The sequence below is a fragment of the Pseudophryne corroboree genome, chromosome 11 (assembly GCF_028390025.1).
Source record: "Pseudophryne corroboree isolate aPseCor3 chromosome 11, aPseCor3.hap2, whole genome shotgun sequence".
Classification (NCBI taxonomy): domain Eukaryota; kingdom Metazoa; phylum Chordata; class Amphibia; order Anura; family Myobatrachidae; genus Pseudophryne; species Pseudophryne corroboree.
The window spans coordinates 209661522-209688319 of record NC_086454.1 but is presented as its reverse complement, the minus strand read 5'-3'; the positions used below and the strand labels follow the sequence as shown (position 1 = coordinate 209688319).

The window sequence follows — 26798 nt, the reverse complement described above, 5'->3', positions numbered from 1 at the left end:
GAACAGTTCCTCTTTAGACAAAGAAACCGTCCTTTAGGGATATTTTCTTTCCACTTTTTATGGTGACAGCTTTGAAAATCGAGATATTTGTTACAATCCACGCTTTTTATATATGTTGATGTACAAATCCTGCCTTCTACAATGTTCACCGCTATATCTACATAATTTATAGTAGTGTCTCTATATGTGCTTGTGAATTTTAGACCAAAATCATTTACATTAAGGTGATCTAAAAAATTGGTAATGGAATCATCATCTCCATTCCAGGCAAAAAACAAATCGTCTATGAACCTACTATAGAGGACCAAGTTCACCTCGAATTCCCCGCCCCAAATGAGGCATTCGTCTAGTAGCCCCATGTAGCAGTTTGCAAAACTCGGAGCGAACCTGGTCCCTATGGCGATTCCATGTAGCTGTAAATAATATTGTGATTCAGGCTTTGAAACGACTAATGGCTGATAGGGATATCATCATTAAAAAGGCTGATAAGGGGGGAGGGATAGTCATACAGAATACACAAGATTATTATAAGGAGGTCCGGAGACAGCTAAATAATGAAAAATTTAACAAAAAATTATGCAGTAATCCTACGGTACAATTTCAATTAGAACTAAAGGATATGTTGGATGAAGCATTATATCAATATATTATTTCAAAAAAAGTGTGGCAATTTTTGTTTAACCAGTATCCAGTGACGCCAATATATTACCACCTACCGAAGGTATACAAGAACCTTGACTGCCCTCCAGGGCGCCTGATTATTTGGGGAATAAATTCAATGACATCTAACTTGTCAGCCTATGTAGATGCCCAGCTACAGGAGATTGTAATATCCCTCAAATCCCATATCAGGGACACAACACATTTCCTACAAAAATTGGAAAATGTGACGTGGAAGAGTACATAAAAACTCCTCACATGTGACGTTGAAGCGCTATACACTAATATCCCACAGGACTTTCCGCTTTTGAATACTATTTAAAAGAGGACCAAACACGTTCAGATTTATCACGTGAATTTGTATTAGTGGCAATTAATTTTATACTTACACATAATTATTTTTTGTTTGAATCACAATATTATTTACAGCTACACTGAACCGCCATGGGGACCAGGTTCGCTCCGAGTTTTGCAAACCTCTACATGGGGCTACTAGAAGAATGCCTCATTTGGGGCGGGAAATTTTGGGCGAACTTGGTCCTCTATGGTAGGTTCATAGACGATTTGTTTTTTGTCTGGAATGGAGATGATAATTCCATTACCAGCTTTTTAGATCACCTTAATGTAAATGATTTTGGTCTAAAATTCATGAGCACATATAGCGACACTACTATAAATTATTTAGATATAGCAGTGAACATTGTAGAAGGCAGGATTTGTACATCAACATATATAAAAAGTGTGGATTGTAACAAATATCTCAATTTTCAAAGCTGTCACCACAAAAAGTGGAAAGAAAATATCCCTAAAGGACAGTTTCTTCATCTAAAGAGGAACTGTTCTGGACATGATGTATATAAGAAAGAGTCTGCTGTGATGTACAAATCCTTTATAGAATAGGGCTATCCGGATGATCTTCTGGAAAGAGCAATGAAGGATGTAGAGAAAACTGAGAGATCTTCACTCCTAAAGAATAAAATGTCATCCAGTGGGAAAACTAAAAGTAGCGAAGGGAAAAACTCATTATCTTTTATAACACAATACAACTCAGCGGCACAGCAAATTAAATTTATTGTTGAAAAGAATATGGCACTATTAAAACATGATAAACTATTAGCTCCTTTGATAGAAGACAAGAGAAAAGTGACTTTTAGGAAAGCAAGGAATTTGAAACAAAAACTGGCACCTAGTATGGTAACAAAAAAGAAAGAAGGTGACCTATTAAATAAAAAAAAATTACTCAATTGGTTACCCCCAAAACCTAAAGGTTGTTTCAAATGTGGGCAAAATGGATGTTTTACTTGTTCACATGCAGATCACAGGGGCACTACAGTGATCTCACATGTGGATGGTAGTTCACATCCAATAGAAGACTTTATGATTTGCCAATCTTCTTATGTTATTTATGTTTTGTCCTGTGGATGCAGAATCCAGTATAGTGGCCACACCATCCGTAGTCTGAATACCAAATTTTTGGAACATAGGAGAGGCATTCTGAATAATCTCAAAACCCACAGTCTGCCAAAGCATGTTATGAGCTGTGAGAGGGGAGGACTAAGGGATTTAAAGATGAAAGCAATAGAACAGATAAAAGCAACAAGTAGGGGAGGTGACAGATATCATTATCTGTGTAAGAAGGAAGCATTCTGGATCTTTAAATTAGGTTCCCTAGCACCACACGGTCTGAATGATACCATTGAATTATATAACATATAGGGACAATTTGGACTGTATGTATAGATAATAGGACTCAGCTAGAAAACCATCCCAACATTTATAATTGCATACATCTGTGTGCGATTATGTATGAACATGTTTTCAAAGTTGTTCAACTCTACTTATCTAGTCTAATTTATGGTTGCTAGGTATCATGTAGATCATATTTTTTATTTAAACCCAAAATCCCCCCCATCTCCCATTCCCTCCTCAATTCCTCATTTATTCCATTTCTCTCTTATGATGAGGTATCCTCAATTGATTGAATATGGGGTTTAAGAATTAAGAAATAATGGAAATTTATTAAATACTAAGAAACAATATTTTTTAATTAAATTGAATATGATAATATGAGGTGTCCTGTACTTAATAGAAGGTATAAAATGAATGTCTGTAGACTGTCTCTGTTTTTTCATCTCATTATACTACATATATATATTTATATATATATATATATATATATATATATATATTATATATTTTTTATTTGTTAATTTTAATATGGTATTTGTTTGAAGGATTTACTTCTCAATTTTCAGTTAAATGTATTGGTACAATTAATTGTGCTGAATTGGTTGTTGTTATTATTAATTGTCTCTCCTTAAATTGAAAGATTAAGGAATCATAGTCTGTTAGAAATGTTAAATCACTGAATAGGATAATAAATAAATTAATAAATAATAGATGGATTATAAATATATAAATAATTGATGTCCTCTATTTGTGGGTGTCAGATATTAAAAATTGGTTTTATATTTTAAAAGATATGAATAAGTAGATAGTGTAAATAAGAAATCATAAGTTTCATAAATGATAAACAATCACATATACTGCAATGGAGGTTTCAAATCCCTGAAGGTGAAAGGGTTAAGACCCAATGAGACATAATGATTGGTGCACCTTGGAATAAAAGAAGGAAATCGGAAGGGGAGTTTATACTTCTGAGGAAACAGCCGAGGGTAACAGGCTGAGAAAAGTGTCAAGATTACCCCTTATCTGTGGACAAAAGCACTGGGAGGCGGTCTGTATACTCCTATACACTGGAGCCACCGGTGAATCCGTGAGACGGAGACGAATGCCTAGCCAAAGGCGCAGCCACCTCAACCTATTGCCAGGGCCGGCCCTAACCAATATGATGCCCTAGGCAAGATTTTGGCTGGTGCCCCCTAGCACCACTACTGGTTGTACCTCTTTCCCAGCACCATCACCCCTCACCCATAGCAGTCCTTATTTTGGTGTTTGCACCCCCTATATTTAAATAGGAACAGTTTGCACATTTGGCGCACAGCCCAAAAAGGGTGTGTTTTTGCTTGCAAGGGGCATAGCCACACAATAGTACCCCCAATTCCAATTACGCCTCACAGTAGTGCAACTTTATTCACATTTGATCATGCAATAGTGTCCATAATTCATATTACATCCCACAGTAGTATTACTTTACCTTATAAACATTACTCCTCACAGTAGAGCCCCTTATTCACATAACATCACATTGAATTGCTCCTTATTCACATTACACCACACCCTATTGCTCTTTATTCATATTAGATGACACAGTAGTGCCCTTTCTATACGCAACGCCACATAGTAGAGCACCCTATACACATAATGCCACACATTAGTAATGAATTTATACACATAATTCCACACAGTAATGCCCCTTACACATTATTAATGTCCTTTATAAACATAATGTGCCTTACACATTATGACAACCTTTATTAATGCCCTTTTACACATAATGTCCCTTACATATATGCCGCACATTATTAATGCCCTTATAAATCATAATGACACATAGTGCCCCCTACACATTTGCTGCACATTATTAGTGCCCCTATACACATAATGACACACATACAGTAGTACCCTGTTACACATATGTCACACATTATTAATGCCCTTATACACATAATGACACACATAGTGCCCCTTACACATGTGTTGCACATTATTAATGCATTTTTACATGACACACATAATGCTCCTTACACATATTCTGAACACTACTGCACAACCAACCCACTCACATGCACACAGCACTCACACTTCCACTAACACTGTGACCTCTGCCTCTGCTTGGATACTGTTGTGTCCTCATAAATCTTGCCTCAATGCTAACGTCGGGCACCTTTTTTTATGAAAATGCATCTTATTTGCATTGCTATGTGGCTAGGGTGCACAAGCAGATTCTGCTGATTAAAATGATATGCAGCATGTATATATACTGTGTGAGAGTGTGGCTGTATCTGCATATGAAATGCTATACAGAATATAGGCATGCCGCATATCATTTTAATCAGCAGAAGCTGCAGATGCCCCTAGGCATATCAAATGCCCTAGGCAATTGCCTAGTTTGCCTATAGCTATGGCCGGCTCTGCCTATTGCTGATCAATATCCCTGCAGCCTGCATGTGGACACAAGGACTGGGAGGCGGTATGTTAAATCCTGCACACCGGAGCCACCGGAGAGCCTGTGCAACGGAGACGAGCGGCTAGCCATAGGCGCGGCCGCCAGTACCCACTGCCGAAACTAGCTATTCCTGATATCACCCACAGTGCAGAGAAGCCGGGCTGTGCACTAGTAGTAGGACCAGGAACGGCACGCCAGCCGACCGCACCTGATGGGGACGCCCGTCTGTTTTATCAATTGGAACTGGACTTGCCAGGCACAACAGGAGAGCCTTATTCGGTAAGCGTATTCAAACTTAAACTGTGTCCAGTAAGCATACAGAACTTTCCTTTAGTGACTGTACAAAGAAACTTTCCCAGTGGGAGGAGCTACAGTTATATCCCAAAGATCGGGGCAAATAATGTTGCCAACCTATAGAATTGATTGAAACTATTATTTATAATTAATATATTACAGTCACAGGAGACTGCAGGATTATCTTAACACTTACTGTGGAGAAATATATAGATGTGGTTACATTCAGTCTAAACACGTTGCAACATAGTATGCTGTTATAAGTGTATCCACCTTGCATAGCTATAGGAAGTGCTACTATTGGGGGTAATTCCAAGTTGATCGCAGCAGGAAATTTTGTAGCAGTTGGGCAAAACCATGTGCAGTGCAGGTGGGGCAGATGTAACATGTGCAGAGAGAGTTAGATTTAGGTGGGTTATTTTTCTGTGCAGGATAAATACTGGCTGCTTTATTTTTACACTGCAATTTAGATTGCAGATTGAACTCACCACACCCAAATCTATCTCTCTCTGCACATGTTACATCTGCCCCCCCACCCCCACCCCCTGCAGTGCACATGGTTTTGCCCAACTGCTAAAAAATGTCCTCCTGCGATCAACTTGGAATTACCCCCATTGTCTTTATGATTACTGAAAGAAAGTAACAAGCAAAAGGAATATTGAGGATATGTGGTTTTAAATGTAATTTTATGGTTGTTCGTAACTGTTTAATAAATACTCTTTGTTAATGGACAGCACTTTCATAATTTATATTTTTGTTCATGTGCTATAAACTGCTTTGTGTTTCTGCTCCATTGCTTAGTTTAGCCAATATTGATGAAAACATTATTGGGAGCTGTGGGGTGGTCAAAATGAACTGAAAATGTCTTGAGAGAAATGATATTGAAGTTTATAATACTGGAGGAACAAGAACATGCCCCAATGACATGATTGTAGATGTTTTTTGAATTAAAAAAAAAAAAAGGAAGAAAAAAAAAAGATCCCAAATTAGAAACAAAACACAAAATTAATACAGATCCAAAAACAGAACATGGGAGTTGGTACACTTCTCTATTTTACTTATAATGAATGCTTAATTGGTACCATGTTAGCAGTAATTTAAGTAGATGTGCAGTATGAATAGATCATTGCTATATTTGCAATGTTTAAAAACTGCAGGCTCCCAGGGGGGAAGTGGGATAGGGATATGGGTAGGTGGTGGCTAAATACCATGTTCAAAGACAAGGCATAATCAAAACCAACGGGAACTGAAGTCCAGGGTGCAAGATGAACAACCTGGGCTACACACCATCTGGAACGCACCATGTCATTCTCTGCAATAATGGCTTTCCGTGACAGACCCTACCACATAGGGGAACTTAGACTCCTCATTTGCTGACGGGACAGATTCTTGCCAGCAACGATGAGAAGGTCAGGGCACACTGAAGGCCCCACAGGGCGATCCTCCGGAAATGTAATCACCGCAGGACGGTCCGGTCACTGCTCTGTGATTGGTGTAGTGATGAATGCACCTACACAGGCACCAATCACAGAGTATACTTTGAGCGGGAGGAATTTCCTTTGTTTGAATCAGGATAAAAGAGCATCTCAATCACAGCCCGGTAACCACTCTGCAAAGCTGTTTCTTCTTAATCCGACTTGCTGTGTGGATCGTCTCCGGCCTTTAAAAAATCTCCTGCTAATTTGCTCTTTGTATTCCTGCTGTTGAAATCTTCTGCTGGCCTCACTTGTTCCAGCTGGTTTCTACAGTTTCTCCATAGAGTATTTGATGAGAAATTCTCAGTTTTCTATGTATTGGTCGAGTCCGGTGTATCATTATGTGCATAGAGCTCGCTTATTCCTATCGCTCCTGTGTATTTTAGCTAGCATATTCAGACACTCCTTCAGCATTGCCCTGTAGCCTGCAAAACCCATGCCATCGCTCGCTCCATAGCTGACGCTGCCGTGAGGTGGGGGATCATGGGCGGCGCCCATTTTGTCACTTTGCTATGCATCGGTCGAGTCCGGTGTATCGTTATGTGCATAGAGCTCACTTATTGCCTCTGTGTATTTTAGCTAGGGTATTGTGACGCTCCTTCAGCATTGCCCTGTAGACTGCAAAACCTATGCCATCGCTCGCTCCATAGCTGACGGCTTCCACGGGGCAAGGGATAACGGGCGGCAGCCATTTTGTCAACTTGCTATGCGATCGAGTCCGGTGTATCATAATGTGCATGGAATACTGTACCATACTAAACTGTAGGTGCAGGCAGTGCAGCTGCTATAGGGCCCAGAGCTGAGAGGGGCACATCTTCTCTGTCAAAGTTACATGTGTTACTGTACTGTATATATAAATGTTTTGCCATTGGGTGGTATGTAGGGGTCCTTGCAATCTTTTTACATGGGGCCTGCAATATACTGTACTGTATCTACTGTAGGTACTGTATGCACCTGGACCTGCTCATTGTAGGGTATACGGTCTTTGATGTTTGAGTCAATAACTATTGGTCGACAGTAAGTAGGTCATCAGGGATGCTAGGTCAAAAGGGTCTTTAGGTCGACATATTCTAGGTCGACAGGTCACAAGGTCGACATGAGTTTTAAAAAAACTATTTTTTGAACTTTTTCATACTTAATGATTCATGTGGACTACGAATGGGAATTGTAACCTGTGCCGAGTGCAGCGGTAGCAGAGTGAGGCACCTTGCCCGAAGTATGGCAAGCAAAGCGGTGCACTAATTGGGGTTCCTGGTCACTATATGGAGAAACTTACACCAAAAACACATAAAAAACCTCATGTCGACATTTTCACCTGTCGACCTAGACCATGTTGATCTAAAGACCCCGTCAACCTAGCATCCCTGTCGACCTACTTACTGCCGACCAATAGTGGTTGACTCAAACATTGTCAACCTACTTACTGTCGACCTAACATACCACACCACATCGTAGTGTGCTATAACATGAACTGTAGGGAATTTTACTGTTATATGGACTGGAGCTCTGTAATGAGACACAATATGAACGGGGAGCACTATACAGTATATAATAATGTGAATTGGGGGTACTGTGTGGCACAATGTGTACTGGCAGCTCTGAAATGTGACATACAGTACAGTACTGTAGGGTGAACTTATTCACTACTATGAATCATAAAAGAAGCTAGGGCACTATTATGGGGTATAACATTAAATAAGGCTCTGCTGTGGTTCTGAAAATGATCTACAGTACAGTAGTGCAGGACACTATTATAGGGCATAAAATTAAAAACTCCTGCAGAGAAGAGTCTCTCTACAAGCATTGGGATGGGGACCCCTTCAAAATATTGCTATGGGTCCCACAAAGTTCTGGCTACGCCCCTGAGTCTGGTGTACAGTATCTTATGGTGCATTGAGCTCACTTATCCCCATAGACCCCTGTGTTTTTTAACTAACGTATTGAGACGCACATTTCTAGGCCTACAGTATTTAATATACAGTAAGCAGCATTGCTGGTAGGCAATAATTGAAGAATTTACATACAGTAGTGACATGTACTGTATGTAATGCTGGTACAGTACGTCAGTCGTCCCTTATGCTGTACAGTACTGTAAGTTTCACAGGGCCCATGCACTTCCAAGGAGGGTTATTCAACTGTTTTATACAGGACAGTAATTGCAGTCCATAACACTGATGTGGTATTTTCAGTACAGTACTGCACAGAACTGCAGAGCCGGCCATAGGTATAGGCAAACTAGGCAATTGCCCATTTGATATGCCATGGGGCATCAGCAGCTTCTGCTGATTAAAATGATATGCGGCATGCCTATATTCTATGTGTGCCATTTCATATGCAGATACAGCAACAGTCTCACACAGTATATAGGCATGCTGCAAATCATTTTAATCAGCAGAAGGTGCTTGTGCTAGGATTGCCACATAGCAATGCAAATAAGATGCATTTTCATTAAAAAAGGTGCCCGACATTAGCATTGAGGCAAGATTTAGGAGGACACATCTGTATCCAATTCCAAGCAGAGGCAGAGGTCGCAGTGTTAGTGGCAGTGCGAGTGCTGTGTGCATGTGAGTGGGTTGGTTGTGCAGTAGTGTTCGGAATATGTGTAAGGAGCATTATGAGGGGCACTATGTGTGTTATTATGTGTATAAGGACATTAATAATGTGTGGCATATGTGTAACAGGGTAGTACTGCATGTGTGTCATTATGTTCATAGGGGCACTAATAATGTGCAGCAAATGTGTAGGGGGCACTATGTGTGTCATTATGTGTATAAGGGCATTAATAATGTACAGCATATGTGTAAGGGACATTATGTGTAAAAGGGCATTAATAAAGGTTGTCATAATGTGTAAGGTACATTATGTTTAGAAGGACATTAATAATGTGTCTCATATGTGTAAGGGGCATTACTGTGTGGAATTATGTGTATAAATGCATTACTAATGTGTGCCATTATGTGTATAAAGTGCTCTACTATGTGGCGTTGCGTATAGAAAGGGCACTACTGTGTCATCTAATATGAATAAAGAGCAATAGGGTGTGGTGTAATGTGAATAAGGAGCAATTCAGTGTGATGTAATGTGAATAAGGGGCTCTACTGTGAGGAGTAACGTTTAAGGTAAAGTGGTACTACTGTGGGATGTAATATAAATTATGGACACTATTGCATGATCAAATGTGAATAAAGTTGCAGTACTGTGTGGCGGAATTGGGGTTACTATTGTGTGGCCATTCCCCTTGCCAGCAAAAACACACCCCTTTTTGGGCTGTGCGCCAAATGTGCAAACTGTTCCTATTTAAAATATAGGGGGTACAAACACCAAAATAAGGACTGCTATGGGTGAGGGGTGATGGTGCTGGGAAAGAGGTGCAAGGTCAGAAGCAGAACCAGTGGTTGTGCTAGGGGGCACCAGCCAAAATCTTGCCTAGGGCATCATATTGGTTAGGGCTGGCTCTGCAGAACAGTATGCAATACTTACATTTGAACATCAGGTACTATATAGTAAATATGTACAGTATTAACTTTTATCATAAACCAATGCAAATTTTCAAATGTGTACATTTTAGAATACAGTATTCACAAATGTTTTTTCTCCACACAGCAGTAACGGTTGGACAACATGCCAGTAACTATCAACAAAGCTATGAGCAAGATAATCACTAACATGAAAAAAGAGAAGAAAAGCATCAAAGAGATCCATGCATGGCTCAAGGAAAGTGGCATTATAGTCACTTTAGAAACTGTGCGCTATCATGCTTTCGAGATAACAACACCCAGATTTGCATTTCCTACAAAATGAACATGGCACGTACTGTACAGTCATAGGTGTAGCTTGGTGCCATGGTGCCCGGAGCAAGGGTATGTTTTGGCGCCCCCTCCCCTGTACTGAATTGGGGGCCTGCCCAACATGTGGTGGCATGTTATATTTGAAAAGAAAAAATAGTTAAAAATACTAAATTGGTCACAGGTCCGGTTCTAGACCCCGTAGAGCTCAGGGTGAAAGTTTCCGCTGGGCAGGTTACCCCCCCCCACCCACCTCCTAAAGTATAAAACAGAGATAGTGCATCCCCAGACATGCAACAAATACAGAGATAATGCAGATAAAGGTGCTGCAACAGCAGCTGGGGCATAGTGAGGGTTTGTCAGTCAGAAGTCTCCAATCTAGTTTGTGAAGATACTCCCTCTCAAGCTCCTTGTAAAAGGTGAGTGAGTGTATAGAGCTAATATCATATAACAAACGTATTGGCTGTATTTTACTGACACTCTTTTAGACACATTTTTTGGGAAATTACTTGATGAACTATTTGTATAATTCCATTTGTTCAAATGTATGCTATTAAAATAAGTTTTTACTAATTGGCATTGGGCCTCTTGTTTGGGTGACTATTTGGTGAGGGGTGTCTGTTACAGGTCCCCAGATACAAACATTCTCCAGCACACAATCCATACCTACAAAAATAATGCTGCCCGTTGCCTGTTTATTCATCTGAGTGCCGCCTGACTGTTGATATACAGTGTGTGTGTGTGTATATATATATATATATATATATATATATATATATATATATATATATATATATATATATATATATATATATATATTTATTATACTGTATACAGTGCAGTATATACTGTACTGTACAGGTATATACTGTATAGTGTGTACTATATATATATATATATATATATATATATATATATATATACAAACAAATATAAAACCACAGCACTCGCCACCCCAGAAGTGGGGTGCAATGTCTGCACTCACCACTCATAGGGTGCATGTAGCCCATGGCTACCTACTTAAAAATATACAATCAGAAAATTCAGCACTCACCATAGCAAGCTCACTTATCCTCACAACATCAATAAATAAATGATGGGGGTATAGATAGTGAATTGGCCAATGCACGGAAGCCTGCAAAACAATCGCCAAGGTACCCCACCTTCATGCAGGTCCTACACTATCAGTGTCTTAAAAATTAATTTATATATATATATATATATATACACACAGTACTGTGTTTATACTGTAACATATATACAGTATACTGTATATACAGTACAGTATACTGTATATACAGTCTACTGTATATACTGTAATCTATTTCATTAGTGCCTTGTTTTGGGATCCGAGACTGGTGGGAAACCCAGAGCAAGACCCGCACATCTCTAGTTATTACTCCTTAAAGTGTGAGTCTGGGTACGCTCTTATTATAGCAATATCATCCTCTTTTCATCTAAATTGTAAGGAAGTTTGATATTTTGCTTTAATCCTATAGTCTGTTCTACACAGTATTATATTTTCTCTGCATGCTTTTTACATCCATAACCTGGAACAAAATGTCTGGTGGTGTTTAAAAGAAGGAAAAAAGGACCACATCCGAAATTGACTCCACTAAGAGGAAGTATTGTATATACTGTATTAACACCACATTATTTATGCTATGTCATTTTGAACACCAGTGGTTTGGGCCCTTCCAATCATTTGTTTATGTAAGCTTTCATGAAATGTGGTGACATTTCAGTTTATGACACAATGTTGGCCAGCTCCTTTGCACCAGTGTAGCAGGAATCCTCCGGCTCCCTGTTTAATGTGCTGTACAGACATCATCACTTACTGCAGCAATGCAGAATGTATTACACAGAGTGTCACAGGGGAGGTGTAATGATAATTTACCCCTCTGATGACGTCTGTCTTGTCTGTATTGCATTAGCATTGCAAATTTGGCAGACTGCTACATCAATGTCATGGGGCCAGAGTATAAGGCTGATATCAATTCTGCACATACTGTATTTACTTTTTAAAAGTCGCTGGATGGCATGGTTGCATAGGATGCAACCATGTTGGCAAAAGTCCGGTTAGCTGTGGTCACATCCCATCTGACAATGCCAGTTAACTGGTTAATAACAGAAGATGAATGTGCCTCCAGAGAAACGTCTGACTTCTCAATGAGCTGCCTTTTCAAACATTTTGGAGAAATTAAAAGCACCGGAAAAAGGTGTTATCAGAAATTCATACATTTAACCCAAATGCTGTTAAGATGCTCTCACACTCTGTCAGGTGTAAATCTATGTTAATCAGTGTCATCTCTTCTGTGAGGCAATGCTTATGTTTCGTTTCAGTTGTTCATTGATACTCATCTAATATCATTTAAGCGTACAATGTGAATAATGCCTCCAGTTCAGCGACGGACTGGCACGCCGAGAAGTAGACATGCGGACATTGCTCATGGGGGTGTGCCATATTTCTAAGAAACAGGTACTTTGGGTGGTGGGAGGGACAAACAGAGAGCCGGGAGCTGCGCTGCATGCGTCCTTCCCAGTTCTCTCTGTGACTGGCCCGGCCCACCAGCCCATCGACCCTTCTGATATTTGGCAGAAGAGCCAGTTGGGCAGTCCGGTCCTGCTCCAGTACCACATTATTCAGACACAGTGTCAGTCTGGGGCATGAAAGGCCCAACTGGGAAATGCAGCGATATAGGGCTATGCTTAAGAGGTGTAGCCAGCCAATAGAAAGGCTTGGTCAACTATTAGAGAAAACATAAACTTTAGACAACATGAATACTGCAGTGCTTGGGACCAATTGTATTGTATGTGCTGTATGTGCTGCCTGAAGGCAGGTTATTAAAGGCCTGAGTTGTTGCAAACAAAAATGGTGTTTTGAGAGAGAGACCGCAGAGTCCTGTGATTCATTTGTGTGTGTATATATATATATATATATATATATATATACTGTATGTATATATACTGTATATACATATATAGATAATATCTCACAAATTAAGATTAAATATCTGCACTCTTCTCATCTGCTACTCTACTACCTCTCCCCTTGATTGTATACCCTCACAAATAAGTAAAGCTCAGTCTCTCTTTGCTACTGGTATCTTTCCATCCCTGTTTAAACTTTAAACACGCAGTGATTACTTTCATTCTGAAAAAAAAATTCTGACCCTAACTCTCTCTCAAGTTACCATCCCATTTCCAAGCTCCCAGGGCTGGTGGCGGTTATGGTGCGACTGCCGGATAGGAGATGGGGACCTGGTAGGTAAAAGGGGCATGTTCCTGTCTGTCTGCAGCACTGGGAGCCGCCATGTTGGAGACCAAGAGTCTCTGTGACCAATAGCTGAGCTCAGTGGTATTCTCAGTCCAATGGGAGGCAGCTTCCTCTTACAAATGGGGTCAGCCCACTCTTGTATGCTGCCAGTGCTTTATGTTGCTGCCTAGAGCTGAAGTTCCAGCTCTGAATTAGCTCAGGTACCCCTTGTGGTTTTTCTGTGATTCAAAGGGGGAGATTCAAATGTTTGAAAAGTCGGTTGGGTGTCTGTTTTTCCTGTCTATTAGATAGGGAAAAACAGACTCCCAACTGACTTCAAACATTTGAATCTCCCCCAAAGTGTCTCAAACTCTGAAGTACAAGTCCAGCCATGACTATCCAGCATTTATTCTTCAACAGCAATATACAGTGTTCTTCAGTCACGCCACTGAAGCATTCATTCTTCAACAGTAAAATCCAGTGTTCTTTAGACACGTCACCGCAGCGTTCATTCTTCAACAGTACTATCCAGTGTTTCTCTGACGTCCTAGTGGATGCTGGGAACTCCGTAAGGACCATGGGGAATAGCGGCTCCACAGGAGACTGGGCACAAAAGTAAAAGCTTTAGGACTACCTAGTGTGCACTGGCTCCTCCCCCTATGACCCTCCTCCAAGCCTCAGTTAGATTTTTGTGCCCGGCCGAGAAGGGTGCACACTAGGGGCTCTCCTGAGCTTCTTAGTGAAAAGTTTAGTTTTAGGTTTTTTATTTTCAGTGAGACCTGCTGGCAACAGGCTCACTGCATCGAGGGACTAAGGGGAGAAGAAGCGAACTCACCTCCGTGCAGAGTGGATTGGGCTTCTTAGGCTACTGGACACCATTAGCTCCAGAGGGACCGAACACAGGCCCAGCCTCGGAGCTCGGTCCCGGAGCCGCGCCGCCGGCCCCCTTACAGAGCCAGAAGCAAGAAAAGGTCCGGAAAAATCGGCGGCAGAAGACATCAGTCTTCAACAAGGTAGCGCACAGCACTGCAGCTGTGCGCCATTGTTACTCAGGCACACTTCACACTCCGGTCACTGAGGGTGCAGGGCGCTAGGGGGGGGCGCCCTGAGCAGCAATGTAAAACACCTTGGCTGGCATAAATACACCACATATAACCCCCAGGGCTATATGGGTGTATTTTAACCCCTGCCAGAACTTACCAAAAAAGCGGGAGAAAAGGCCGCCGAGAAGGGGGCGGAGCCTATCTCCTCAGCACACGGGCGCCATTTTCCATCACAGCTCCGCTGGAAGGACGTCTCCCTGACTCTCCCCTGCAGTCCTGCACTACAGAAAAGGGTAAAAAAGAGAGGGGGGGCACTAATTTGGCGCAGTTTTATATTAACAGCAGCTATAAAGGGAAAAGCACACTTTTATAGTGGTATTCCTGTATATATATAGCGCTATGGTGTGTGCTGGCATACTCTCCCTCTGTCCCCCCAAAGGGCTAGTGGGGTCCTGTCCTCTATCAGAGCATTCCCTGTGTGTGTGCGGTGTGTCGGTACGATTGTGTCGACATGTTTGAGGAGGAAAATGAGATGGAGGCGGAGCAATTGCCTATTATACAGTTGTCACCCCCTAGGGAGTCGACACCTGAGTGGATGAGCTTGTGGAAGGAATTGCGTGACAGTGTCAGCTCCTTGCGACAGACAGTTGACGACATGAGACAGCCGGCTAATCAGCTTGTGCCTGTCCAGGGGTCTCAAACGCCATCAGGGGCTTTAAAACGCCCGTTACCTCAAATGGCAGACACAGACACGGATACTGACTCCAGTGTCGATGATGAGGAGACAAACGTTACATGATTGAAGCAATGAAAAATGTATTGCATATATCTGATAATACAAGTACCACTAAGAAGGGTATTATGTTTGGTGAGAAAAAACTGCCTGTAGTTTTTCCTGTATCCGAGGAATTAAATGAAGTGTGTGATGAGGCGTGGGTTTCCCCCGATAAAAAACTGATAATTCCTAAAAGGTTATTGGCATCGTACCCTTTCCCGCCAGAGGATAGGGCACGTTGGGAAACACCCCCTAGGGTGGATAAAGCGCTCACACGCTTGTCTAAACAGGTAGCACTACCCTCTCCTGATACGGCCGCCCTAAAGGAACCTGCCGATAGAAAGCTGGAGAATATCCTAAAATGTATATACTCTCACACGGGTGTTATACTACGACCAGCAATAGCCTCAGCCTGGATGTGCAGTGCGGGCCTGGCGTGGTCGGATTCCCTGACTGAAAATATTGATACCCTTGATAGGGACAGTATATTATTGACTATAGAGCATTTGAAGGATGCATTTCTGTATATGCGTGATGCACAGAGGGATATTTGCCGACTGGCATCAAGAGTTAGCGCGCTCTCCATTTCTGCAAGAAGAGGTTTATGGAGGCGGCAGTGGTCAGGTGATGCGGATTCTAAAAGGCACATGGAAGTATTGCCTTATAAGGGGGAGGAGTTATTTGGGGTAGGTCTATCAGACCTGGTAGCCACGGCAACTGCTGGAAAATCCACATTTTTACCCCAGGTGGCTTCTCAACCTAAGAAGACGCCATATTATCAGGCGCAGTCCTTTCGGCCCCATAAGGGCAAGCGGGCTAAAGGCGCCTCATTTCTGCCCCGTGGCAGAGGGAGAGGAAAAAGGCAGCAACAAACAGCCAGTTCCCAGGAACAAAAGCCCTCTCCCGCCTCCGCAAAGTCCTCAGCATGACGCTGGGGCTTTACAAGCGGACTCAGGCACGGTGGGGGCCCGTCTCAAAAAGTTCAGTGCGCAGTGGGCCCACTCGCAAGTGGACCCCTGGATCCTTCAGGTGGTATCTCAGGGGTACAAATTGGAATTCGAGACGTCTCCCCCTCGCCGTTTTCTAAAGTCTGCTTTACCGACGTCTCCCTCAGACAGGGAGGCAGGATTGGAAGCCATTCACAAGCTGTATTCCCAGCAGGTGATAATCAAGGTACCCCTCCTACAACAGGGAAAGGGATACTATTCCACACTATTTGTGGTACCGAAGCCGGACGGCTCGGTGAGACCAATTTTAAACCTGAAATCCTTGAACACTTACATACAAAGGTTCAAATTCAAGATGGAGTCACTCAGAGCAGTGATTGCAAACCTGGAAGAAGGGGACTATATGGTATCTCTGGACATCAAAGATGCCTACCTACATGTCCCAATTTACCCTTCTCACCAAGGGTACCTCAGGTTTGTGGTACAGAACTGTCACTATCAGTTTCAGACGCTGCCGTTTGGATTGTCCACGGCACCCCGGGTCTTTACCAAGGTAATGGCCGAAATGATGATACTCCTTTGAAGGAAGGGAGTTTTAGTTATCCCTTACTTGGACGATCTCCTGATAAGGGCAAGATCCAGGGAACAGTTGGAAGTCGGGGTAGCACTATCTCAGATAGTGCTGCGCCAGCACGGTTGGATTCTCAATATTCCAAAATCGCAGCTGATCCCGACGACACGACTTCTATTCCTAGGGATGATCCTGGACACAGTCCAGAAAAAGGTGTTTCTCCCGGAGGAGAAAGCCAGGGAGTTATCCGAACTAGCCAGAAATCTCCTAAAACCAGGCCAAGTCTCAGTGCATCAATGCACAGGGGTCCTGGGAAAGATGGTGGCTTCTTACGAAGCAATCCCATTCGGCAGATTCCACGCAAGAACCTTCCAGTGGGATCTGCTAGACAAATGGTCCGGGTCGCATCTTCAGATGCATCAGCGGATAATCTTGTCACCAAGGACAAGGGTGTCTCTCCTGTGGTGGTTGCAGAGTGCTCATCTTCTAGAGGGCCGCAGATTCGGCATTCAGGACTGGGTCCTGGTGACCACGGATGCCAGCCTGAGAGGCTGGGGAGCAGTCACACAGGGAAAAAAAAAAAAAATTTTTTTCCAGGGCTTGTGGTCAAGCCTGGAGACATCACTTCACATAAATATCCTGGAGCTAAGAGCCATCTACAATGCTCTAAGCCTAGCGAGACCTCTGCTTCAAGGTCAGCCGGTGCTGATCCAGTCGGACAACATCACGGCAGTCGCCCACGTAAACAGACAGGGCGGCACAAGAAGCAGGAGGGCAATGACAGAAGTTGCAAGGATTCTTCGCTGGGCAGAAAATCATGTGATAGCACTGTCAGCAGTGTTCATTCCGGGAGTGGACAACTGGGAAGCAGACTTCCTCAGTAGACACGACCTCCACCCGGGGGAGTGGGGACTTCACCCAGAAGTCTTCCACATGACTGTGAACCGTTGGGAAAAACCAAAGGTGGACATGATGGCGTCCCGTCTCAACAAAAAACTAGACAGGTATTGCGTCAGGTCAAGGGACCCTCAGGCAATAGCTGTGGACGCTCTGGTAACACCGTGGGTGTACCAGTCAGTGTATGTGTTCCCTCCTCTGCCTCTCATACCCAAGGTACTGAGGATCATAAGAAGGAGAGGAGTAAGGACTATACTCGTGGCTCCGGATTGGCCAAGAAGGACTTGGTACCCGGAACTTCAAGAGATGCTCACAGAGGACCCGTGGCCTCTACCTCTAAGAAAGGACCTGCTCCAGCAGGGACCCTGTCTGTTCCAAGACTTACCGCGGCTGCGTTTGATGGCATGGCGGTTGAACGCCGGATCCAGAAGGAAAAAGGCATTCCGGATGAAGTCATCCCTACCCTGATCAAAGCCAGGAAGGATGTAACCGTACAACATTATCACCGTATTTGGCGTAAATATGTTGCGTGGTGCGAGGCCAGGAAGGCCCCTACAGAGGAATTTCAACTGGGTCGTTTCCTGCATTTCCTGCAAACAGGACTGTCTATGGGCCTAAAATTAGGGTCCATTAAGGTTCAAATTTCGGCCCTGTCGATTTTCTTCCAAAAAGAACTGGCTTCAGTTCCTGAAGTGCAGACGTTTGTCAAGGGGGTACTGCATATACAACCTCCTTTTGTGCCTCCAGTGGCACCTTGGGATCTCAATGTAGTTTTGGGATTCCTAAAATCACATTGGTTTGAACCACTCTCCACTGTGGACTTAAAATATCTCACATGGAAAGTGGTAATGCTGTTAGCCCTGGCTTCAGCCAGGCGTGTATCAGAATTGGCGGCTTTATCCTATAAAAGCCCTTACCTCATTTTTCATACGGACAGGGCAGAATTGAGGACTCGTCCTCAATTTCTCCCTAAGGTGGTTTCAGCATTTCACTTGAACCAGCCTATTGTGGTACCTGCGGCTACTAGGGACTTGGAAGACTCCAAGTTGCTGGATGTAGTCAGGGCCCTGAAAATATATGTTTCCAGGACGGCGGGAGTCAGAAAATCTGACTCGCTGTTTATCCTGTATGCACCCAACAAGCTGGGTGCACCTGCTTCTAAGCAGACTATTGCTCGTTGGATTTGTAGTACAATTCAGCTTGCACATTCTGTGGCAGGCCTGCCACAGCCAAAATCTGTAAAAGCCCATTCCACAAGGAAAGTGGGCTCATCTTGGGCGGCTGCCCGAGGGGTCTCGGCTTTACAACTTTGCCGAGCAGCTACTTGGTCAGGGGCAAACACGTTTGCTAAATTCTACAAATTTGATACCCTAGCTGAGGAGGACCTGGAGTTCTCTCATTCGGTGCTGCAGAGTCATCCGCACTCTCCCGCCCGTTTGGGAGCTTTGGTATAATCCCCATGGTCCTTACGGAGTTCCCAGCATCCACTAGGACGTCAGAGAAAATAAGAATTTACTTACCGATAATTCTATTTCTCGTAGTCCGTAGTGGATGCTGGGCGCCCATCCCAAGTGCGGATTGTCTGCAATACTTGTACATAGTTATTGTTACAAAAATCGGGTTATTATTGTTGTGAGCCATCTTTTCAGAGGCTCCTCTGTTATCATGCTGTTAACTGGGTTCAGATCACGTGTTATATGGTGTGATTGGTGTGGCTGGTATGAGTCTTACCCGGTATTCAATATCCTTCCTTATTGTGTACGCTCGTCCGGGCACAGTATCCTAACTGAGGCTTGGAGGAGGGTCATAGGGGGAGGAGCCAGTGCACACCAGGTAGTCCTAAAGCTTTTACTTTTGTGCCCAGTCTCCTGCGGAGCCGCTATTCCCCATGGTCCTTACGGAGTTCCCAGCATCCACTACGGACTACGAGAAATAGAATTATCGGTAAGTAAATTCTTATTTTTTCATTCACATCGTGTCATTAACATGATGCTGAGCGGGCACACTCTGCAAAGGGTTTCAGACTGCGATCGCTGCCACTGCAGCGATTCAGTCTGAATTAGACCCCTAGATCTCTTCAATCATCTCAAAATATATAGCTACCCAACCTCTCTGCTCTGCACAAGATCTGCGTCTCTCATCCACATGCATTACTTGCTCCTACTCAAAATTACAGGACTTTATCCCGGCTGCGCCCACTCTGGAATACCCTCCCATGCACAATAAGACTCACCTCTAGTCTCCAAACCTTCAAATGTTCCCTGAAAATACACCTCTTAAGGCAAGCTTATCAAATTCCGGACCCACCCACATAACCTTCAACACCTCCTTATCTAACTGCATCCCCTCTGTACAGTCCACACATAGCCTCACATATTTTGTCTTTCTACACTTTCACACCCTCCTGACCCTTGGCCAACATTGCTGGGTGACCATGTCATATAGCCCATTAAGAACCTTTGAAATTTGGTGTACCATTGTGCAATAGGCAGCATCTATCCTTGTGTATTAATGCCTATTTCCCTATAGATTGTAAGCTTGCGAGCAGGAACTTCCCACTGTTATGTCTGTCTGTTTTTACCCAGTTTTGTTCTACAGTATTACTGTTAATCAAACTGTAAAGCGCAATGGAACATGCTGCGCTATATAAGAAACTTAATAAATACATTAATACAATACAAAACAATTTGGCCATACCTGTTCATTATTGAATTCAGGTGATTCAATCAGAGCCGTTGCCACAGGTGTATACAATCAAGCACATAGCAATGCAGTCTCCATTTGTAAACATTTGTGATACAAAGTTGGTCGTTTTGAAGAGCTCAGTGACTTCAAGACTTCAAGCGTGGTACTGCGATAGGATGCCATCTTTGCAATAGTAAGTTACAGGGGCGTTTTTAGAAATTAGTAGTCCTGTGATGCCCCCCCCCCACCCCCCCCACCCACACACAGACACACACACACACACACCATAAATTTCTCAATAAGAAGCTTTTGGCCTGGGGGTGCTGTGAAAAATCTCTGATAGTCCAACGTGCTGTGATTAAAAATTTTGGGAACTACTACCCTAGTTTGTTTGTATGTGTGTGTACATATGATAGGGAATAAAGACTATAAGCTCCAATGGGGCAGGGACTGATGTGAGTGAATAAATATTCTCAGAAAAATGCTATGGAATATGTGTGCTCTATTCCTGAAGTAACTGTTAATAAAAACACATTGCTGGGGGTCGATCCTAGTAGCCGTGATGATATCGCGGGTGTGAATAATCGCGGTAGCAGCCGCACATTATGGCTGCTTGAATTTGCCCAAAAGTGCTCGATGCCCTATAGGGCTCCGAGCACTTTGGTGTGAATTCAGCCCAAAATTAGCCTGCAAAGGGTGCGAGATCGGGTGCCGCTCCTTGCATTTAAACACAGCGGCAACGGCACATCACACCCTTCACGGGTAATAGGATTGACCCACTGGAATGCTTCCTGAGAACACAACTTGAGCTTTTTCAATTGCTTTTCCTGTTAAAAACAAACTGTACTTGATCTTTTTAAATGTAACTTACATATTTTAATTATAACTCACAATAACTAAACCATGCTGATGCTGTATAAACCTTCACTTCATAGTTGTTTTGGGGTACTGTAAAAATCTACACGTTTTTCCACGTTAAATGATTGCATGCTAAATTGCACATGCACTAGTGATGTGCACCGGAAATTTTTCGGGCTTTGTGTTTTGGTTTTAGGTTCGGTTCCGCGGCCGTGTTTTGGGTTCGGACGCGTTTTGGCAAAACCTCACCGAAAATTTTTTGTCGGATTCGGGTGTGTTTTGGATTCGGTTGTTTTTTTCAAAAAACCCTAAAAAACAGCTTAAATCATAGAATTTGGGGGTCATTTTGATCCCATAGTATTATTAACCTCAATAACCATAATTTCCACTCATTTTCAGTCTATTCTGAACACCTCACACCTCACAATATTATTTTTAGTCCTAAAATTTGCACCGAGGTCGCTGGATGGCTAAGCTAAGCGACACAAGTGGCCGACACAAACACCTGGCCCATCTAGGAGTGGCACTGCAGTGTCAGGCAGGATGGCCCTTCAAAAAAATAGTCCCCAAACAGCACATGATGCAAAGAAAAAAAGAGGCGCACCAAGGTCGCTGTGTGACTAAGCTAAGCGACACAAGTGGCCGATACAAACACCTGGCTCATCTAGGAGTGGCACTGCAGTGTCAGACAGGATGGCACTTCAAAAAAATTGTCCCCAAACAGCACATGATGCAAAGAAAAAAAGAGGCGCACCAAGGTCACTGTGTGACTAAGCTAAGCGACACAAGTGGCCGACACAAACACCTGGCCCATCTAAGAGTGGCACTGCAGTGTCAGACAGGATGGCACTTAAAAAAATAGTCCCCAAACAGCACATGATGCAAAGAAAAAAAGAGGCGCAATGAGGTAGCTGTGTGACTAAGCTAAGCGACCCTAGTGGCCGACACAAACACCTGGCCCATCTAGGAGTGGCACTGCAGTGTCAGACAGGATGGCACTTGAAAAAAATAGTCCCCAAACAGCACATGATGCAAAGAAAAAAAGAGACGCAATGAGGTAGCTGTGTGACTAAGATAAGCGACCCAAGTGGCCGACACAAACACCTGGCCCATCTAGGAGTGGCACTGCAGTGTCAGACAGGATGGCACTTGAAAAAAATAGTCCCCAAACAGCACATGATGCAAAGAAAAAAAGAGACGCAATGAGGTAGCTGTGTGACTAAGATAAGCGACCCAAGTGGCCGACACAAACACCTGGCCCATCTAGGAGTGGCACTGCAGTGTCAGACAGGATGGCACTTGAAAAAAATAGTCCCCAAACAGCACATGATGCAAAGAAAAAAAGAGGCGCAATGAGGTAGCTGTGTGACTAAGCTAAGCGACCCTAGTGGCCGACACAAACACATGGCCCATCTAGGAGTGGCACTGCAGTGTCAGACAGGATGGCACTTGAAAAAAATAGTCCCCAAACAGCACATGGTGCAAAGAAAAAAAGAGGCGCAATGAGGTAGCTGTGTGACTAAGCTAAGCGACCCTAGTGGCCGACATAAACACCTGGCCCATCTAGGAGTGGCACAGCAGTGTCAGACAGGATGGCACTTAAAAAAATAGTCCCCAAACAGCACATGATGCAAAGAAAAAAAGAGGCGCAATGAGGTAGCTGTGTGACTAAGCTAAGCGACCCTAGTGGCCGACACAAACACCTGGCCCATCTAGGAGTGGCACTGCAGTGTCAGACAGGATGGCGCTTGAAAAAAATAGTCCCTAAACAGCACATGATGCAAAGAAAAAAAGAGGCGCAATGAGGTAGCTGTGTGACTAAGCTAAGCGACCCAAGTGGCTGACACAAACACCTGGCCCATCTAGGAGTGGCACTGCAGTGTCAGACAGGATGGCACTTGAAAAAAATAGTCCCCAAACAGCACATGATGCAAAGAAAAAAAGAGGCGCAATGAGGTAGCTGTGTGACTAAGCTAAGCGACCCAAGTGGTCGACACAAACACCTGGCCCATCTAGGAGTGGCACTGCAGTGTCAGACAGGATGGCAGATTTAAAAAATAGTCCCCAAACAGCACATGATGCAAAGAAAAATGAAAGAAAAAAGAGGATTGTCCTTGGGCCCTCCCACCCACCCTTATGTTGTATAAACAGGACATGCACACTTTAACGAACCCATCATTTCAGTGACAGGGTCTGCCACACGACTGTGACTGAAATGACTGGTTGGTTTGGGCCCCCACCAAAAAAGAAGCAATCAATCTCTCCTTGCACAAACTGGCTCTACAGAGGCAAGATGTCCACCTCATCATCATCGTCCGATTCATCACCCCTTTCACTGTGTACATCCCCCTCCTCACAGATTATTAATTCGTCCCCACTGGAATCCACCATTTCAGGTCCCTGTGTACTTTCTGGAGGCAATTGCTGCTGGTGAATGTCTCCACGGAGGAATTGATTATAATTCATTTTAATGAACATCATCTTCTCCACATTTTCTGGAAGTAACCTTGTACGCCGATTGCTGACAAGGTGAGCGGCTGCACTAAACACTTTTTCGGAGTACACACTGGAGGGAGGGCAACTTAGGTAGAATAAAGCCAGTTTCTGCAAGGGCCTCCAAATTGCCTCTTTTTCCTGCCAGTATACGTACGGACTGTCTGACGTGCCTACTTGGATGCGGTCACTCATATAATCCTCCACCATTATTTCAATGGTGAGAGAATCATATGCAGTGACAGTAGACGACATGTCAGTAATCGTTGGCAGGTCCTTCAGTCCGGACCAGATGTCAGCACTTGCTCCAGACTGCCCTGCATCACCGCCAGCGGGTGGGCTCGGAATTCTTAGCCTTTTCCTCGCACCCCCAGTTGCGGGAGAATGTGAAGGAGGAGCTGTTGACGGGTCACGTTCCGCTTGACTTGACAATTTTCTCACCAGCAGGTCTTTGAACCTCTGCAGACTTGTGTCTGCCAGAAAGAGAGATACAATGTAGGTTTTAAATCTAGGATCGAGCACGGTGGCCAAAATGTAGTGCTCTGATTTCAACAGATTGACCACCCGTGAATCCTGGTTAAGCGAATTAAGGGCTCCATCCACAAGTCCCACATGCCTAGCGGAATCGCTCTGTTTTAGCTCCTCCTTCAATGTCTCCAGCTTCTTCTGCAAAAGCCTGATGAGGGGAATCACCTGACTCAGGCTGGCAGTGTCTGAACTGACTTCACATGTGGCAAGTTCAAAGGGTTGCAGAACCTTGCACAACGTTGAAATCATTCTCCACTGCGCTTGAGACAGGTGCATTCCACCTTCTTTGCCTATATCATGGCCAGATGTGTAGGCTTGAATGGCCTTTTGCTGCTCCTCCATCCTCTGAAGCATATAGAGGGTTGAATACCACCTCATTACCACCTCTTGCTTCAGATGATGGCAGGGCAGGTTCAGCTATTTTTGGTGGTGCTCCAGTCTTCTGTACGCTGTGCCTGAATGCCGAAAGTGGGCTGCAATTCTTCGGGCCACCGACAGCATCTCTTGCACGCCCCTGTCGTTTTTTAAATAATTCTGCACCACCAAATTCAAGGTATGTGCAAAACATGGGACGTGCTGGAATTTGCCCAGATGTAATGCACGCACAATATTGCTGGCGTTGTCCGATGTCACAAATACCCAGGAGAGTCCAATTGGGGTAAGTCATTCTGTGATGATCTTCCTCAGTTGCCGTGAGAGGTTTTCAGCTGTGTGCCTATTCTGGAAAGCGGTGATACAAAGCGTAGCCTGCCTAGGAACGAGTTGGCGTTTGCGAGATGCTTCTACTGGTGCCGCCGCTGCTGTTCTTGCAGCGGGAGGCAATACATCTACCCAGTGGGCTGTCACAGTCATATATTCCTGAGTCTGCCCTGCTCCACTTGTCCATATGTCCGTGGTTAAGTGGACATTGGGTACAACTGCATTTTTTAGGACACTGGTGACTTTTTTTCTGACATCTGTGTACATTTTCGGTATCGCCTGCCTAGAGAAATGGAACCTAGATGGTATTTGGTAGCAGGGACACAGTACCTCAATCAAGTCTATAGTTGGCTCTGAATTAACGATGGATACCGGAACCACGTTTCTCACCGCCCAGGCTGCCAAGGCCTCAGTTATCCGCTTTGCAGCAGGATAACTGCTGTGATATTTCATCTTCCTCGCAAAGGACTGTTGTACAGTCAAATGCTTACTGGAAGTAGTACAAGTGGTCTTCCGACTTCCCCTCTGGGATGACGATCGACTCCCAGCAGCAACAACAGCAGCGCCAGCAGCAGTAGGCGTTACACTCAAGGATGCATCGGAGGAATCCCAGGCAGGAGAGGACTCGTCAGACTTGCCAGAGACATGGCCTGCAGAACTATTGGCTTTCCTGGGTAAGGAGGAAATTGACACTGAGGGAGTTGGTGGTGTGGTTTGCAGGAGCTTGGTTACAAGAGGAAGGGATTTAGTGGTCAGTGGACTGCTTCCGCTGTCACCCAAGGTTTTTGAACTTGTCACTGACTTATGATGAATGCGCTGTAGGTGACGTATAAGGGAGGATGTTCCGAGGTGGTTAACATCCTTACCCCTACTTATTACAGCTTGACAAAGGCAACACACAGCTTGACACCTGTTGTCCGCATTTGTGTTGAAATAATTCCACACCGAAGAGCTGATTTTTTTTGTATTTTGACCAGGCATGTCAATGGCCATATTCCTCCCATGGACAACAGGTGTCTCCCCGGGTGCCTGACTTAAACAAACCACCTCACCATCAGAATCCTCCTTGTCAATTTCCTCCCCAGCGCCAGCAACACCCATATCCTCATCCTGGTGTACTTCAACACTGACATCTTCAATTTGACTATCAGGAAGTTCAGGAACTGGACTGCGGGTGCTCCTTCCAGCACTTGCAGGGGGCGTGCAAATGGTGGAAGGCGCAAGCTCTTCCCGTCCAGTGTTGGGAAGGTCAGGCATCGCAACCGACACAATTGGACTCTCCTTGGGGATTTGTGATTTCGAAGAACGCACAGTTCTTTGCTGTGCTTTTGCCAGCTTAAGTCTTTTCTTTTTTCTAGCGAGAGGATGAGTGCTTCCATCCTCATGTGAAGCTGAACCACTAGCCATGAACATAGGCCAGGGCCTCAGCCGTTCCTTGCCACTCCGTGTCGTAAATGGCATATTGGCAAGTTTACGCTTCTTCTCAGACGCTTTTAATTTTGATTTTTGGGTCATTTTACTGAACTTTTGTGTTTTGGATTTTACATGCTCTCTACTATGACATTGGGCATCGGCTTTGGCAGACGATGTTGATGGCATTTCATCGTCTCGGCCATGACTAGTGGCAGCAGCTTCAGCACGAGGTGGAAGTGGATCTTGATCTTTCCCTATTTTTTTAACCTCCACATTTTTGTTCTCCATAT

The 26798-nt window shown here is 43.9% G+C and overlaps 1 protein-coding gene and 1 long non-coding RNA gene across 2 annotated transcripts in view; one reads left to right on the top strand and one right to left on the bottom strand.

Moving 5' to 3' along the window:
- Positions 1-10920, top strand: part of LOC134969341 (uncharacterized) — a 104698-nt gene extending 93778 nt beyond the window's left edge. The window contains exon 3 of the long non-coding RNA XR_010189451.1: positions 10162-10920. This is a non-coding gene — a long non-coding RNA (uncharacterized LOC134969341). The remainder of the gene's footprint in view (positions 1-10161) is intronic.
- LOC134969339 (capping protein, Arp2/3 and myosin-I linker protein 3-like) overlaps positions 1-26798 on the bottom strand; it is a 1162896-nt gene that overhangs the window by 221680 nt on the left and 914418 nt on the right. The window lies entirely within an intron of this gene.